Source organism: Eriocheir sinensis, chromosome 64 (assembly GCF_024679095.1).
Source record: "Eriocheir sinensis breed Jianghai 21 chromosome 64, ASM2467909v1, whole genome shotgun sequence".
Lineage (NCBI taxonomy): Eukaryota > Metazoa > Arthropoda > Malacostraca > Decapoda > Varunidae > Eriocheir > Eriocheir sinensis.
The window spans coordinates 6049917-6065090 of NC_066572.1; positions in this window are offsets into that span (position 1 = coordinate 6049917).

Here is a 15174-nt window from a genome sequence, read left to right on the forward strand (position 1 = left end):
AGTGCACCACGCTTCACCCACTCCACACTCCACTCCCTTCACTGTCAACCCATACCAAACCATCTCAGTGCACCACCCACTCCACACTCCACTCCCTTCACTGTCAACCCATACCAAACCATCTCAGTGCACCACGCTTCACCCACTCCACACTCCACTCCCTTCACTGTCAACCCATACCAAACCATCTCAGTGCACCACCCACTCCACACTCCACTCCCTTCACTGTCAACCCATACCAAACCATCTCAGTGCACCACCCACTCCACACTCCACTCCCTTCACTGTCAACCCATACCAAACCATCTCAGTGCACCACCCACTCCACACTCCACTCCCTTCGCTGTCAACCCATACCAAACCATCTCAGTGCACCACCCACTCCACACTCCACTCCCTTCACTGTCAACCCATACCAAACCATCTCAGTGCACCACCCACTCCACACTCCACTCACAACAATGACAACCCATACCAAACCCTGTGAGTGCACCACCCACTCCACACTCCACTCCCTTCACTGTCAACCCATACCAAACCATCTAAGCGCACCACTCCACACTCCACTCCCTTCACTGTCAACCCATACCAAACCATCTCAGTGCACCACCCACTCCACACTCCACTCCCTTCACTGTCAACCCATACCAAACCATCCCAGTGCCCCACCCACTCCCCCACTCCACTCCCTTCACTGTCAACCCATACCAAACCATCTCAGCGCACCACCCACTCCACACTCCACTCCCTTCACTGTCAACCCATACCAAACCATCTCAGCGCACCACCCACTCCACACTCCACTCCCTTCACTGTCAACCCATACCAAACCATCTCAGTGCACCACCCACTCCACACTCCACTCCCTTCACTGTCAACCCATACCAAACCATCTCAGTGCACCATGCTTCACCCACTCCACACTCCACACTCCACTCCCTTCACTGTCAACCCATACCAAACCATCTCAGCGCACCACCCACTCCACCACTCCACACTCCACTCCCTTCACTGTCAACCCATACCAAACCCCTCACACACACTTCCATTACTTCCTCCATGCCATCCTGACACACCACACGCACCTCTTGTACAACTCATTTCCACTGCACGTATTCTTGATTGCTGCGCTGCACTCCATGTCCACGTCTCTGATGCATGCGACAGAGTTGGCAGGATAATACTGTTCCTTGTTCCCCTCTTTACCGCCATGCTCACACTTCTTCCTCTCACAACTCTCCCCAATGCACCCACCACCTGTCTGCCCTTCACTGCTCTTTCCCTCACCTCACCTTCCATGCTTACATACAACTGTCCCTAAATATTTCACCTCAGTCACCTCCTCCACTCTCTCCTCCCCTAACCTTATCCTACACTTTGTTGTGCTCTCTGCTCTAACTCTGTACGGCTTTGCAAAATAACGAGGTCTCCACATTACCTTTTCTTCCCGCTCCTCCACTTCCTTGAACACGCTGTCCGTGAACACCAAGAAGTCATAGATCAGTGCGAAGAATCTCCTGCTCCTCTTAGGCTCTGAAACAAACAGCAGTGAAATATTACAGAACTTACACCCGGCGACACAATATAAACTGTAGCAGTGGGATTACGGTGCCAACAGCGACGGCATTGTTGATGAAGGCACAACTATAGTATGACACCCACGGGAAGGTTGTTTTTTACATCAAAGGACACGGCTCAAGGGCAACAAAAAAGTACAAAAAAAGAGCCTACCTCAGTGCCCTGCAATCCATTGCCAAGTGCAGCTATATAGACAACGCGCAGACAACATACACAAAAAAAACATATACCAATGTTTATTATTACGTTATTATTACTTTTTTTTTCTTCTTCACTGCTCATAACGGACTTTCGGCATTATTGGACTAAGCTCCCCCCCAATTAGTCCATTATATCGAGGGTTTACTGTATGTATATATATATATATATATATATATATATATATATATATATATATATATATATATATATATATATATATATATATATATATATATATATATATATATATATATATATATATATATATATATATATATATATATATATATATATATATATATATATATATATATATATATATATATATATATATATATATATATATATATATATATATATATATATATATATATATATATATATATATATATATATATATATATATATATATATATATATATATATATATATATATATATATATATATATATATATATATATATATATATATATATATATATATATATATATATATATATATATATATATATATATATATATATATATATATATATATATATATATATATATATATATATATATATATATATATGCAGGGGCCGTATTGTTATGGGCATAAGTAAAATTGCGCCAATCTCGCACTGGTAGACGAAACGTTTTCTTGGTAGTTCTCGTTGTGTTATGAAATAATCTGATAACTGTTTGTCACAAATCATTAAACGATTGACTTTTCAGTGCCTGTTGTACACCCGCCACAGCCTGCAGCTGCGTCACAAAATAACTCTCAGAGAGAGATGTTCAACTTGTTTACTGTTTCTATATTTCACTCACCGCTCACAAAGATCGCAAGTGGACAAAGTAGAACAAAACCAGGCAAATTAATGTTTTTCCTGCCGTGTATCCCCCGAGTGACATTCCAGGTGGACGGCAGAACAACTTATTTCTGCGAGGAGGTAATTCTCATCTTCTTCTTGATCTTGATTTATAATGCACAGGGCATCCAGTCAGGTGCATAACACACAAACACCGGCCGGCAAATAGGACCACGCACGCCGCCGCAATGTACCCGCCCCGCAGTGCGTATTTCCGCACCCCATACCGAGTGCCGAATAAATTTAAACAAACCAAACATAATTTAACCTAACCTACCTAACTGGGGGGCTTAGCCCCCTCGACCCCCAAAAGCTGTATCAGTACCGACACTCACAAACACCTGGCCATTTTCCATTACATTTATGTCCTGGATTGATGCATAAAACTTTCTTGTGGTATAAATACATTCTTCATTTGAATGGGAACCACGGAGGAAAATATTTCATCAGGTGAGCAAAAAAAAAAAGATTACAGAAACCGAAGGATGGGACAACAGATAAAGGGAGGAGGGCAAGGTGGCCAGCAGACGCTATTATAGTTACCGGGAGCGAGTGGTTCAAAAACTGTTCTCGGTCAGTCCCGTGGATTTCTGATCAATGACCTTGTCCGTTATATCCGAAATCCCGAACACGAACATTTTTTTATTACTTACATTGTAAGGGGGACCAGGTGCAATATTAAGAGCTAGCATGCATCAGGAATATACTTAGAAACATGTTTGCAAACTTAGAATATGTAATTTTGGCGATAGTGACAAAAAATAATCTGAGAGCTAGAAATAAAGGAGGAAAAAAACAAAATTTAAAGGCTGTTTTCTCAAAACCGTTTTTCTCACATTTTTCCCTATTTCTCTGTAACAAATTAACCAATTTTGATGTTTTAGGTACCATTTTAAAGAGGACTAAATGCACAGTGACAATAGACTTTTCTTTTTTTTCACGAAAAAGTGAACCATCTAACTCGGTAGCTGCACCTCTAAGCAAGAGAAATGAGAAAAAATCATCACTCATGCAAACCATTTCATAATATGTATCAAGGCATTTGTGGACAGTTTATGTATCATCTATTTTGGGGGGTTTATAACATGGCAAAAACTTGGCCTGTCGTGTGTACATGGTAAAGCCACAAATTTTGCCCGTCATTGGTACATGGTAAGGCCACAAATTTTGCCCGCCACTGGTACACGGTAAAGCCACAAATTTGGCCCGTTGCTGCTACATGGTAAAGCCACAAATTTGGCCCGTCGCTGCTACATGGTAAAGCCACAAATCTGGCCTGTCAGTGGTACACGATAAAGCCACAAATTTGGCCTGTCAGTGGTACATGGTAAAGCCACAAATTTGGCCTGTCGCTGCTACACAGTAAAGCCACAAATTTGGCCCGTTGCTGGTACACGGTAGGGCCAGAAATTTGGCCTGTCACTGGTACACGGTAAAGCCACAAATTTGGCCCGTCGTTGGTACACGGTAAAGCCACAAATTTGGCCCGTCGCTGCTACATGGTAAAGCCACAAATTTGGCCCATCGCTGGTACACGGTAAAGCCACAAATTTGGCCCGTCGCTGCTACACGGTAAAGCCACAAATTTGGCCTGTTGCTGCTACACGGTAAAGCCACAAATTTGGCCCGTCGCTGCTACACGGTAAAGCCACAAATTTGGCCCGTCGGTGGTACCAGGTTAAACATGAGTGGAAAAAAAACGTAAAAAAATAAAAGACTGAAAAATCTGGCTCTATTTTTGTTTCAACACTTGTAAGTTTTATATCTATGTAAAAATTTATCCTAAGTATGTGAGTAACTGAATGGAATTGAAAATTTTTGAAATTGTAAAAATATTTTTTCATATACTTTTTTTGTATTCATTAAAATCCTTTGAAACTTCAGTAAAATTCCAGTGTTTGCCCATACTCCCCCCTCCCCCCCATACAAGCCTGGGGACCTGGTGGGAATGCGGGGTTTCGGGTGGGGGACACGAAATCCGTCGCATTCGCGTATTTTTTTAGTGTGTGGGGGGGGGGGATAAAAACTCCCTAGATCTATGGAAATTCCCTAAATTTAGGGAATTTTTCCTCCCACCACCACTAAAATAAGCGTTTGCGACGAATTTAGAGTTTCCTATACGAAAACCACGCACTCAGTGGATCCCCAAGCTTGTTTTGGGAGAGAAGCGTCGTGAACCCACCAAACGATGCTCACCTCACCATCTGGCGTGGCACCGGCGGCCATCTGTGGGATAAAAACTCCCTAGATCTAGGGAAATTCCCTAAATTTAGGGAATTTTTCCTCCCACCACCACTAAAATAAGCGTTTGCGACGAATTTAGTGTTTCCCATACGAAAACCACGCACTCAGTGGATCCCCAAGCTTGCTTTGGGAGAGAAGCGTCGTGAACCCACCAAACGATGCTCACCTCACCATCTGGCGTGGCACCGGCAGCCATCTGTGCTCACATAAACCGCCTCCATCACACTCATGCCCTCTCTCTAGTAGGTTGTCACCTCATCGCAAGGTTTCCGTCCTCCAAGTAGAGTCCGTGGCACCAAACACAGTGTATCTTCATTGTTTATCACTGACACAAGTAAAACCACCGGCTAGCCGGGATCCATCCAACACCGCGCCTTTAACAGTACTGCGGCTTGTGCAGGAAGTGCAGGCTCTCGAACCTCTTGCCCGAGCTGTTCGAACACGTGAATCCTTACTGACCGGATTTTGAATCTGCTTCACAGGCTCGTATTCCCAGTATACAAGGTGATTGTGGATATTGACTCCGCGCCTCCAGAACACGATAATACGCCTCCATATATCATAGTAAAAAATAAATAAAAAAATAAAAAAAGTACTTAAAAGCAAAGAAGCCGAATTAATCCCCTTCCCCCAACGATCTTGGGGGACCTGCGTGAACCCGGGGTATTTGGGTGGGGGAGCATATCTAAACTACTCCAACCGAACTTTACGACCTGCTAACGAGGGGGCTTCGCCCCCCTCGACCCCCATGCTAACCAAGGGGGGGCTGTGCCCCCCCTGGACCCCCCCCTCTTAAAGGTGCGTGTTCTAAAAAAAAAATTAACCACGCGTGGTGGACCTGGTCTCACATGCATGGGATAATGGCTAACTAAGCATACCATCGCTAACCAAGCATACCATCGGTAATAGTATTAGGTAAAGGTGCGCGTTCTAAAAAAAATAACCACGCGTGGTGGACCTGGTCTCACATGCGTGGACTAATGGCTAACTAAGCGTCCCATCGCTAACCTAGCGTACCATCGGAAATAGTATTAGGTAAAGGTGTGTGTTCCAAAAAAAAAAATAAAAAAAATAACCACACATGGTGGACCTGGTCTCACCTAGCGTATCACTGCTGACCGGATCGTTGGCAACGCTGCTCATATTGCAATGGCGTCGCCATGTAAACACATCGTCCGTATGTATAATATGCCCTTAAGTACAATATGGAGGCGTAATATCGTATTTTCGAGGTGCAGAGTGATTTTCAATAATTACCTTGCGTGGTTTCCGAACGTTGTAAAAAAAACCCGGAATGTATGAAATTTCCCTACATCTAAGTAATTGTAAGGAATTTCCCTACATCTAGGGTATTTTTCAACCCCTCATAACTCAAAAACTATGCGTTTGCGACGCATTTCATGTTTACCACCGCATTCCCCGAAGTCTCAATGGCCCCCTAGCCAATTTTGGTTGCGAGGGGTGAGTATGGGCAAACACTAGAATAATACCAAAACTTCTGTAATATCCTCACATCATTCAGGTCTAAAAGACATAAGTGAGTAATTTTTTTTGTTCAATAGTTTTGAAAATAGAAATCTACCGACGGTTCCCTTAAGTTAGGTTAGTTTATATTTATTCAGCATGCAGAGATGAGATGTGAGAGCAGGGGGCGAGCCGTTAGGGAAGGTTACGCTAGGTTAGGTTACTCAGGTTAGTTTCTTTCAAATTGCGGTGCGGGCCAGTGAGTCTAAAATGAAACACTCCACCCTCGCCAACCAACTTCACTCTCTCTCTCTTTCTCTCAGGAGGTGTTCTCTCTCTCTCTCTCTCTCTCTCTCTCTCTCTCTCTCTCTGGGGTGTTCTCTTCTCCCTCTCTCTCTCTCTCTGGGGTGTTCTCTTCTCCCTCTCTCTCTCTCTCTGGGGTGTTCTCTCCCCCTCTCTCTCTCTCGGGGGAATAAAATATAATAAATGGAGTAGCGCCAGAATGTTATGCGACAGAAACACATTTCAAACACCGAAATTACCACAAAAATAGAAGTACTGTCCAGGAAGTGTCCCCGGAGGCTGTCACTTGCCCACACGTGCCCCGCTGCCGTGCCCGCCGTGTGCTGAGTTAGTATGCAGGAGTACTATATGGCCGGCAAATCTTAAGTGGCGGCTCTGACGTAGACAGCCGCTAGACACTGGTGCTAGGTCTCCACCTGACCTCGCGTACCGTGCCTCTCACACCCTTCTCTCTCTCTCTCTCCCCGTGTCTCTCTCTTTCTCTCTCACTCTAGTATTAAAACAAATATGTTTTTTAGGATTGATTCTCTATCTGTGAGTGAATACAAAGAAATTTGTACAACACTTGGCAGCGTTGCCGCCGCGGCGTTGTCACGCTCTTCTCAACCCAACACACCGCAGTTGCCAGTTGCCCTGCCTGCTTTAATTATCGCATTTCTGCCATTTTTTAGTGTGTGTCTGCCATCTGCCGTCAATGTCAGCCATACGGCATAATTATAAAATATGGAGACTGTACCTGTATATGGAATGCCAGGACCGTCAAGCAAAGTCTGTGTGAGTCATGCAGGTGAATGGTGAGGTGCCGCTGGGGATGGCCAGGCAGTGGGGAAGGATCGAGTGCTCGCTGAGAACAGCAAAATACTACACTTTGTCCTTATTTCCACACCACCCAAGGGGCAGAGTCTTGCTGCGATTTTGTAAGAGGTTTATTATTAATATTATTATTATTATTATTATTATTATGCATTATCGTGCACCATACTCCCCGAATGAGAGTGCACCCCCACTTTTCTCTCTTTCGCGCACACACACACACACACACACAGAGTTGTTGTTGTTGTTGATTTGTCCTCCCAGGGGAGGGCACGGGCCGGCGGGCCCGTCAGAGGATGTCTTCAGTTTTCAGCTTATCGAGGAGGTGGGAATTTTGCCACCACCTCTGCCAGGGTGGAGTCTTGGGTGAGGCTCACTCGCTCTGCTGCTGTCTGGGGAGCCGTGTCGTCGTCAGGGTGGAGCTGTGGGCCGAGTGGGTGCAGCGGGGCGGTGAGGGGGCACTCCAGGATGTAGTGCAGCAGAGGTTTCCGGGTGGCTTGCCAGCAGTGGGGGCAGGGTGGGGTATCCTTGTTTGCCACCTCCTCGTAGCAGGCAAACCCGAGTCTGAGGCGGCGGATGGAGGCGAGGATGGTGTTGGGTGTGGTGTGTGCAAGGGCGGATCCAGCCTTGAGTTTTGGGGGGGGCCAACTGTTCATCGACGACGGACTGTACACATGGAATTAAGTCACATCGGATTGCATTGTGCTTTTCAGGGGCATAACTCAAGAATTAGATCCAGAATACTTTTGGTCTTTATTAAGCATATATTAATATATAACATATAAGAATCACAATAATCACATCGTAATATTTAAAAACATTGCTTTCATCAGCCTTGACCTTTTTTAATCTTGACAACCCCGTCTTCTTGCCTCCATATGTAAATTTTGGGGGGGGCCAAAACATACTCTCAGAGCGCTTGGGGGGGCCATGGCCCCGTGGCCCCCCCCCTGGATCCGCCTATGGGTGTGTGGGAACTGTATGACAGGCTTGTGGTGGGTGACCGTGCTGTACCACGAGGCAGAGGCAGAGCCCTGAACCAGGACGGCCTCGTGTTCTGGTCGGGTGAGTGAGAGGGCCGCCTGGGATGCTTTGTTCTTAATGTAGGACAGGCTGGGGGCAAGGGGGAAGGTGATCTGTGGAAGGGACCGAGCCGTGGCAGCAACACAGTCAGCCTTCTCGTTCCCTCTCAGACCAACGTGGCTTGGCACCCAGTCCAGGATGATGTTCTTGCCCAGTGAGACAAGGGTGTTGGCTTCATGGAGGATGGTGGTTATGAGCCGAGTGTTGTCTCTGACGCTCATTGCCTGCAGGACCTTGAGGGCTGACAGCGAGTCGGAGTGGATGATGATGGTGGTGTTCATATCGGCAGTGGCGTGACGCAGGGCACAGAGGATGGCTGCCAGTTCTGCCTGCAGGATGGAGACTTGCGGTGGCAGGCGCCACAGTCCTGTCTGGGTTCCGCACACGAAGGCAGCCCCCACAGACCCATCGGCCATCGGTGTAGTAGTGGCTGGCAGTCCTGTTGTCCATCGAAGCCACGCGCTGCAAAGCCTCTTGGCGGAGGGTGATGAGGTGAGAGGCCCTAGGAGCTGAGGTGGTAGGGAGGCTCATCTGGAATGGACTAGGAACCCAGGGTGGAGGGGAGTGGTAGTCAGGGTGTGGCAGGTCTGAGCCACTGCAGACAAGCCTCTCCACTTCCAAGTGACGGACTGCGTCGGCGGCATCATGTATCCAGTCCTCGTCTGGAGTGGCTTGTGGTGGTCTCTGGAAGGCATGAAGCAGCTGTGTGGAGACTGTGCCGTGTGATTGCTGCTTCATGAACTTCCCAACTACAGTGGATGTTCGGGCAAGGATGCGGTGGTGGAGTGATGGGAAGCCACTTTCCAGGCGAAGGTTGGTCAGGCGGGTCCATGGCGGGGCTCCTAGGATGACCCGGAGAGCGTCATTTTGTGCCACCTCTAACTTCTTTGTGAGTGCAGGGGAGAGCGAACACAGGCAAGGAGCGCAGTAGTCTATGATAGACCGTATGGCGTGTGTGTAGAAGGCGCGTAAGACACGATAGGATGCCCCCGTGTTTTGTTTGGACAGAGCTCGCAGGATGTTGGTGCGAGTTGCTACGCGCTCTCTTAGATAGCGTACCTGAGTGCCGAACCGAAGGTGACTGTCCAGCCAGACACCCAGGTAGCTACTGGTGGGTGGTAGTGTAGGCGAGGTCCTGGTTTGCTATTTGGAAGGGCCGTTCAGGGGAAGGCATGCCAACTGGCATGACCTTGGACTTCTCAAAGTTGATCTTGAGCCCTAGTTCTGTGCACTTCCTGTTGAGCTGGTTGAGGGCGTGTGGAACTTGATGGAGACAGGTTCGGTGGTTCAGGACTAGGGCAAGGTCGTCAGCATAGCAGAGGAGCTTAGCCCCCTCTCCGTAGTCAACGCTCAGCAGCTCCTCCATGAGAACGTTGAAGAGGAAGGGGCCGAGGATACTGCCTTGAGGTGTGCCATTGATGTAGTCGAAGCGCCTCGAAACATGTCCCTGGAAGCGGACTTGCCCTCCACGGCCATGGAGAAACTCTCTCAGCCATGCAAGGAGTCTTCCCCCGATCCCCTTGCGAGCAAGGGCAGAGAGGATTGCCAGAGGGGAGGCTAGCTCGAATGCTTTCTCCAAGTCCAGGAAGACAGCAATACCCCGGCCTCTTCGCATGTGGGTGAGGAGGGTGACTACGCAGTCAGTGGCGCCTCTTTGTGGAAGGTATGCAAAGAGGGATGGGTGGAGGTCTGCTGTTCGCCACTGTAGGCGATGGAGTGCCATACGTTCTGCTGTCTTCCCTAAACAGCTGAGCAGTGAGATTGGGCGCAAGGAGCCGGGATCTTTGGGTTTTGGGATGGGCTGAATCACTGCTGTCTTCCAGGCTTGGGGAATGCGGCTTTCTGACCAGGAGAGGTTAATAAGGTGTAGTGCGGTGCTCTCGCCCTTTGAGCCAGCATGTCTAAGCATGGAATAGGAGATTCCATCTGCTCCTGGAGCTGTGTCGCCACCACGTTTGAGGCAGTCCTTCAGTTCCTGCATGGTGAAGGGAACATCAGCTGCATCAGGAGTTGTGCAGGCTTCCTCCACAAGAGCTGCCCTTCCTGCTGCCAGAAGTTCCTGCATCTCCCTGGTGGTGTGTGGGAGTTGGTGGGGCGAGGTGCGGTCTGCAAAGCTGGCTGACAGTCGCTCAGCTTCTTCTTGTGGGTTAGGGTGAGTTGGTGGACAAGGGGGGCGAGGGCTAGAGACAGAGCGTAGTTTGGTCCACATCTCCCCCAGGGTGGAGTGTGCATCCAGACCCTGGCACCACTGGAGCCAGGCTTCTTCTCGTAATCGCCGCTTGGTGACGCAAGCGTGTTTGGCGACAGCCTGCAAGTAACGCCTGTTGGGGGAGGTGGGGCGTTTGCGGTAGGTTTTCCTGGCTGTGTTGAGGCGGTGGTTGAGCTCCCGCACTCGTTCACCATAGATCCAGTGATCTTTGTGGAAGGTGCCTGAGAGCCTCGTTAGTGGTATGGCCTCGCTGGCAGCCTGTTGGAAGGCGTGCGTTACGTGGCTCTCTCGCACCTCCAGGTCGGTAGTGGCAGGTGGAGTTGCGAGTGCCCTTTCCAAGGCAGAGGTGAAGGCGTTCCAGTCAGCTCGCTTGATGTTGTAGTGAGGAGGAGGCAGCTGGGGTTGGGGCAAGTTGTCCAAGGCTAGGTGAGTGGTGACACCAAAGTGATCGCTGGTGATGGTGGGGTGGACAGACCAGGAGGCCACAGGTCGTAAGGGTGTGGAGATGAAGAAGAGGTCTAGTCGCCCGCCCCTGATGTGAGTTGGCTGAGAGGTGTCGTTCAGTAGAGCTACTCCTCGTGCTTCTTCCAGCAGCTCTGCGATGTGTCGGCCTGCTGTGTTGGGTGGAGAGGGAGACTCTAGGTGAGGGTGGTGGCCGTTGAAGTCTCCCCCTATGAAGGTTGGTTCTTCGCTGGCTGCTGTGAAGAGTTCTCCCAATTCAGGTGTAGACTGAGGTGGCGCATAGATGTTGAAGAGGGTTAGTGGAGTTGAGTGCAGCTGAATGATCACGCCTTGGACTTCCACCCGGTCGCCGCAGTGAGGTGGTGCTGCTAGCTCCTGGCATGCAATGTGGTGTCGTACAAGAATGGCACACCCACGTGAGGCCCCATTTATTTTGGGCAGTAGAAAGGATTTGTAGCCTGAAATTTTGAAGGGGGTTTTGGGCAAGAGCAGTGTTTCCTGGAGCATGAAGACATCGATGTTTTCCAGTTTCCCAGTTTCCATCAGTGTTGGTAGCTTGGAGTAGGCTCCAAGGCAGTTCCATTGAAGGATGGTAATGCCTTGGGTTTTGTTCCTTGAGTTGGGGTCTTGGGTCCTGGTGCAGGCTGGCTGGGTGGGCGGTGAGGTGTCTTGTAGCTGCGTGGAAGGGAGAGAGAGAGAGAGAGAGAGAGAGAGAGAGAGAGAATTTTTCTGCGTCCAGTATTATTGCAAGCGCAGGGATCCCATACAGCTTGAGGATTCGGGTTAGATCGCGAGGGTAAATTTATTATTTTTTATACATACATGCATTGATACATACATATACATACATTGTACATTTTAGAAGTTTGTTGGTAGCATTTAAGTACAACATAAATCTGGGAGATTTAAATAATCTTAAAAGTACTAATTTTATGTTACTTGAGCGAACATTACTTTTAAAATCTTGTTCATTTCTGTAATTTGGACTGCAAAAATTTACCCTCGAAACAACACTACTTACTTTAGAACTACATGTTCTGATAAAAAAAAGTAATATACTGGCAAGGAATTTTTATATTTTTTATATTCATATAACATGTATAATCTTCGTTTATACAGGCTGCTGCTGTAATACCTGTTTTTACAAGATACATGGAAACTGGGTCAGTTATTTTATGAATATAAAATAAAAATTAACTAGATGAATTAGATTAGTTACTGTTAACAACAATACATTGAAACTGGTTTACCTCAAATTTAGGCGTCTGTTCTTACGTGCAAATTCATCAAGGACTTCATGATCAAGATTTGTGTCACAATAGACAAAGTAAGGCCAGTCCATTTAAACGACTTTCACTCATTGCGTTCCTAAGGTATGTTTTAAGCAATTTAAGGGCACTAAAGGATCGCTCATTGGTGGAAGTGCTAACAGGTAGGGTTGAAAAAATTGCAATAAGGTGGAAAATTTTGTATATGTGCCCAATATTTTTGGCACGTGCCAATGTCTCAACAACTTGCTTTGACCTCTCATGAGATTCACGACGCTTCCAATAACTCTGCCCCCGTAGATATTCATCTTCAACGAGATCTGCATCTCCATCAAGAAATTTTCCATAAAATTCAACTGCCTCCTTCAGTTCACTAAAATCAGTATCGACTGAAAGAGAGGGAACAAGATTTCCCAACAAAAAACTCCTAATGTGTTTAGATGCAAACCTTTCCCTGAGTTGTGCTATAGCAGTGTCCGAAAATGGGAGAAAAACAGCTCTTCGATAGTACTCCTATGGAGTTGCTGTTGGAGTGTTAGCCTTAATTATGTTTCTGATGACCACTGATTGTTCAAGGCTTCTGGATGATATCTCCGTACCTTTCCTCAGCTTGGGCAAAAAGTTGGTTGAACTTATTTCCATCACGATAGGACTGAAATGCATCTATGCATCTCTGTGTAGCTACATTTCCAAGAGCACCCATCAGTTCTTGTTGTGACCCCTGCAGTTTTCTGGCAAGGGTTTAGTGACACTTAGAACTGAGGTGAGCACTTCCAAACTCATGAGAAAACCTGGGTCACTTATTGCTTTAGATTAGGCTTGGCTGCTGCTTCTTCACCTAACGTGTTTTGCAGTAGGCTAATTATTCTTAATCATTATTTCATTATTTACCTAACTGATTAACGTAATTATCCGGGGCATCAGCCGAGTCAGTGGTGACTTTCCTACACCAGATAGAGTACGTACGTGAAGCGTTTTGTGACCAAGGAGGAAATATGTAAAGAATGGAAAGGCACAAATCCCAAGCCTGCGGGACTTCAAGAAATGACACACGCTATTGAAAAAAGTACTACATAAACAGAAAATGAAGTCTATCAATCATAATTTTCAGAAATTTGGAATTTGTGGTCAGAAGAATATACGGATAACATGAATAGGCTACGGCCACGCGAGCCTACGTCGTCAATGAATGTTTCTCAAAATAGATCACCTGCTCTTATTCAACTCAGCAGCTCCATTGTTCAGGTGCTGAACACACAATAGTCACTCAGCCACTCTACACTGTCCACTGTCAAGCACAAAACGGTCATTAAAGGTGGTAATATAGCGGCAAAGGTCGACCTTACAGGTCCCATACGCGTCTCGCGTCGCCTGCCACTCTCCCCGTCATAATACAGAAGCACATTACATACTCACCACTGTCACCAGACAAGTTCACTTGGTGCCTCTACAGTATAATTATATAGTCCTCCAATCACTTTGACTGCACCTTACACCTAAAATCAAGTAAATCTGAGAGGCAAGAAGGAGAGAAGGCACACTTACGACTTTCGTGCTCTCTCTCTCTCTCTGCCAGAGCCATCCCAATCTCGTGTTCCTCTTCTTCCTGTCTCCCGCTCCCGCCACAAACGGTCAAACACCCTCCGCCGCTTTCAGGTGACAGCTTGACGTCACACTCTTCACACAATTTTATGAACCCATCATTTAACATTTTACTTTTTTATCACTCAGAGCACACCTTGTATCCTACCATTAACTCAAAACAAAACCAAAGGGGAAATAACTCGGTCAGTCGGTGCCACTGAGCTCTCAACTCCACACACACACACACACACACACACACATTCGTAATCGTAATACTAATATACATATTCCTATTATTTTCCTGTAACATTTATTTATTCATTATTATTTTTCTTTGCAAAAGGGGGGGGCCATGGCCCATGGCCCCCCCCCTCGGTACGCCACTGATCACCCTTCCCTCCCCTCCTCTTGAATTCTCTCCCCTCCCAGCATATCTGACATTTTCCACTGCCATTATTTTTTGCATTTCCCTGATTTCCTCCTCTTATTCTTGCTTCGTGGTTGATATTGCCCGCAGGAAAAGGACACACCTGACCAAACGAGCAGGAACTGAGTGAACATCTACGTGGGGTAATTCTCCCTAAAATCTGCCCTATTCGTTTGTTGTAAAGCCTCCTCATGATTAAAAGTGTTGCTCTGGTGTTTGTGCCGTGTGTTGGAGCCCAAGCAGGACAAGTAAACGACAGCAGTGAGTGAAATATAGAAAAGTATGCAAGTTGAACACCTCTTTCTGCGAGCTATTTTACGGCTGCGAGTTGATTCCCACAACGCCGCCATGACCAACAGGTCAACCATCGTACACCTTCAGCCCAAAGTGTCGTACTCTGGCCGTACTGAATTATAAAACCTGTATTTGCCACACAAGCATGTCCGTGCAATTAATTCATAGCCATTTTCACACTTAATGTTTCCAGTCTTCTCTATGGTTTGCCTAGAAGTTCGAAATGGCTAGTAATAAACGAAGGCTCTATACTACTGATATCATGACACCGCAGGGGCGTTTTGTAGGGTAAGATGCGAGGTGCGAGCGCGTCAGTAAAACCAATCTTAAGTGTAAATTACTTGTTCTGGTGGAGTTAAGAAATTCTAGGGCATCGTAGGGACGTCATCG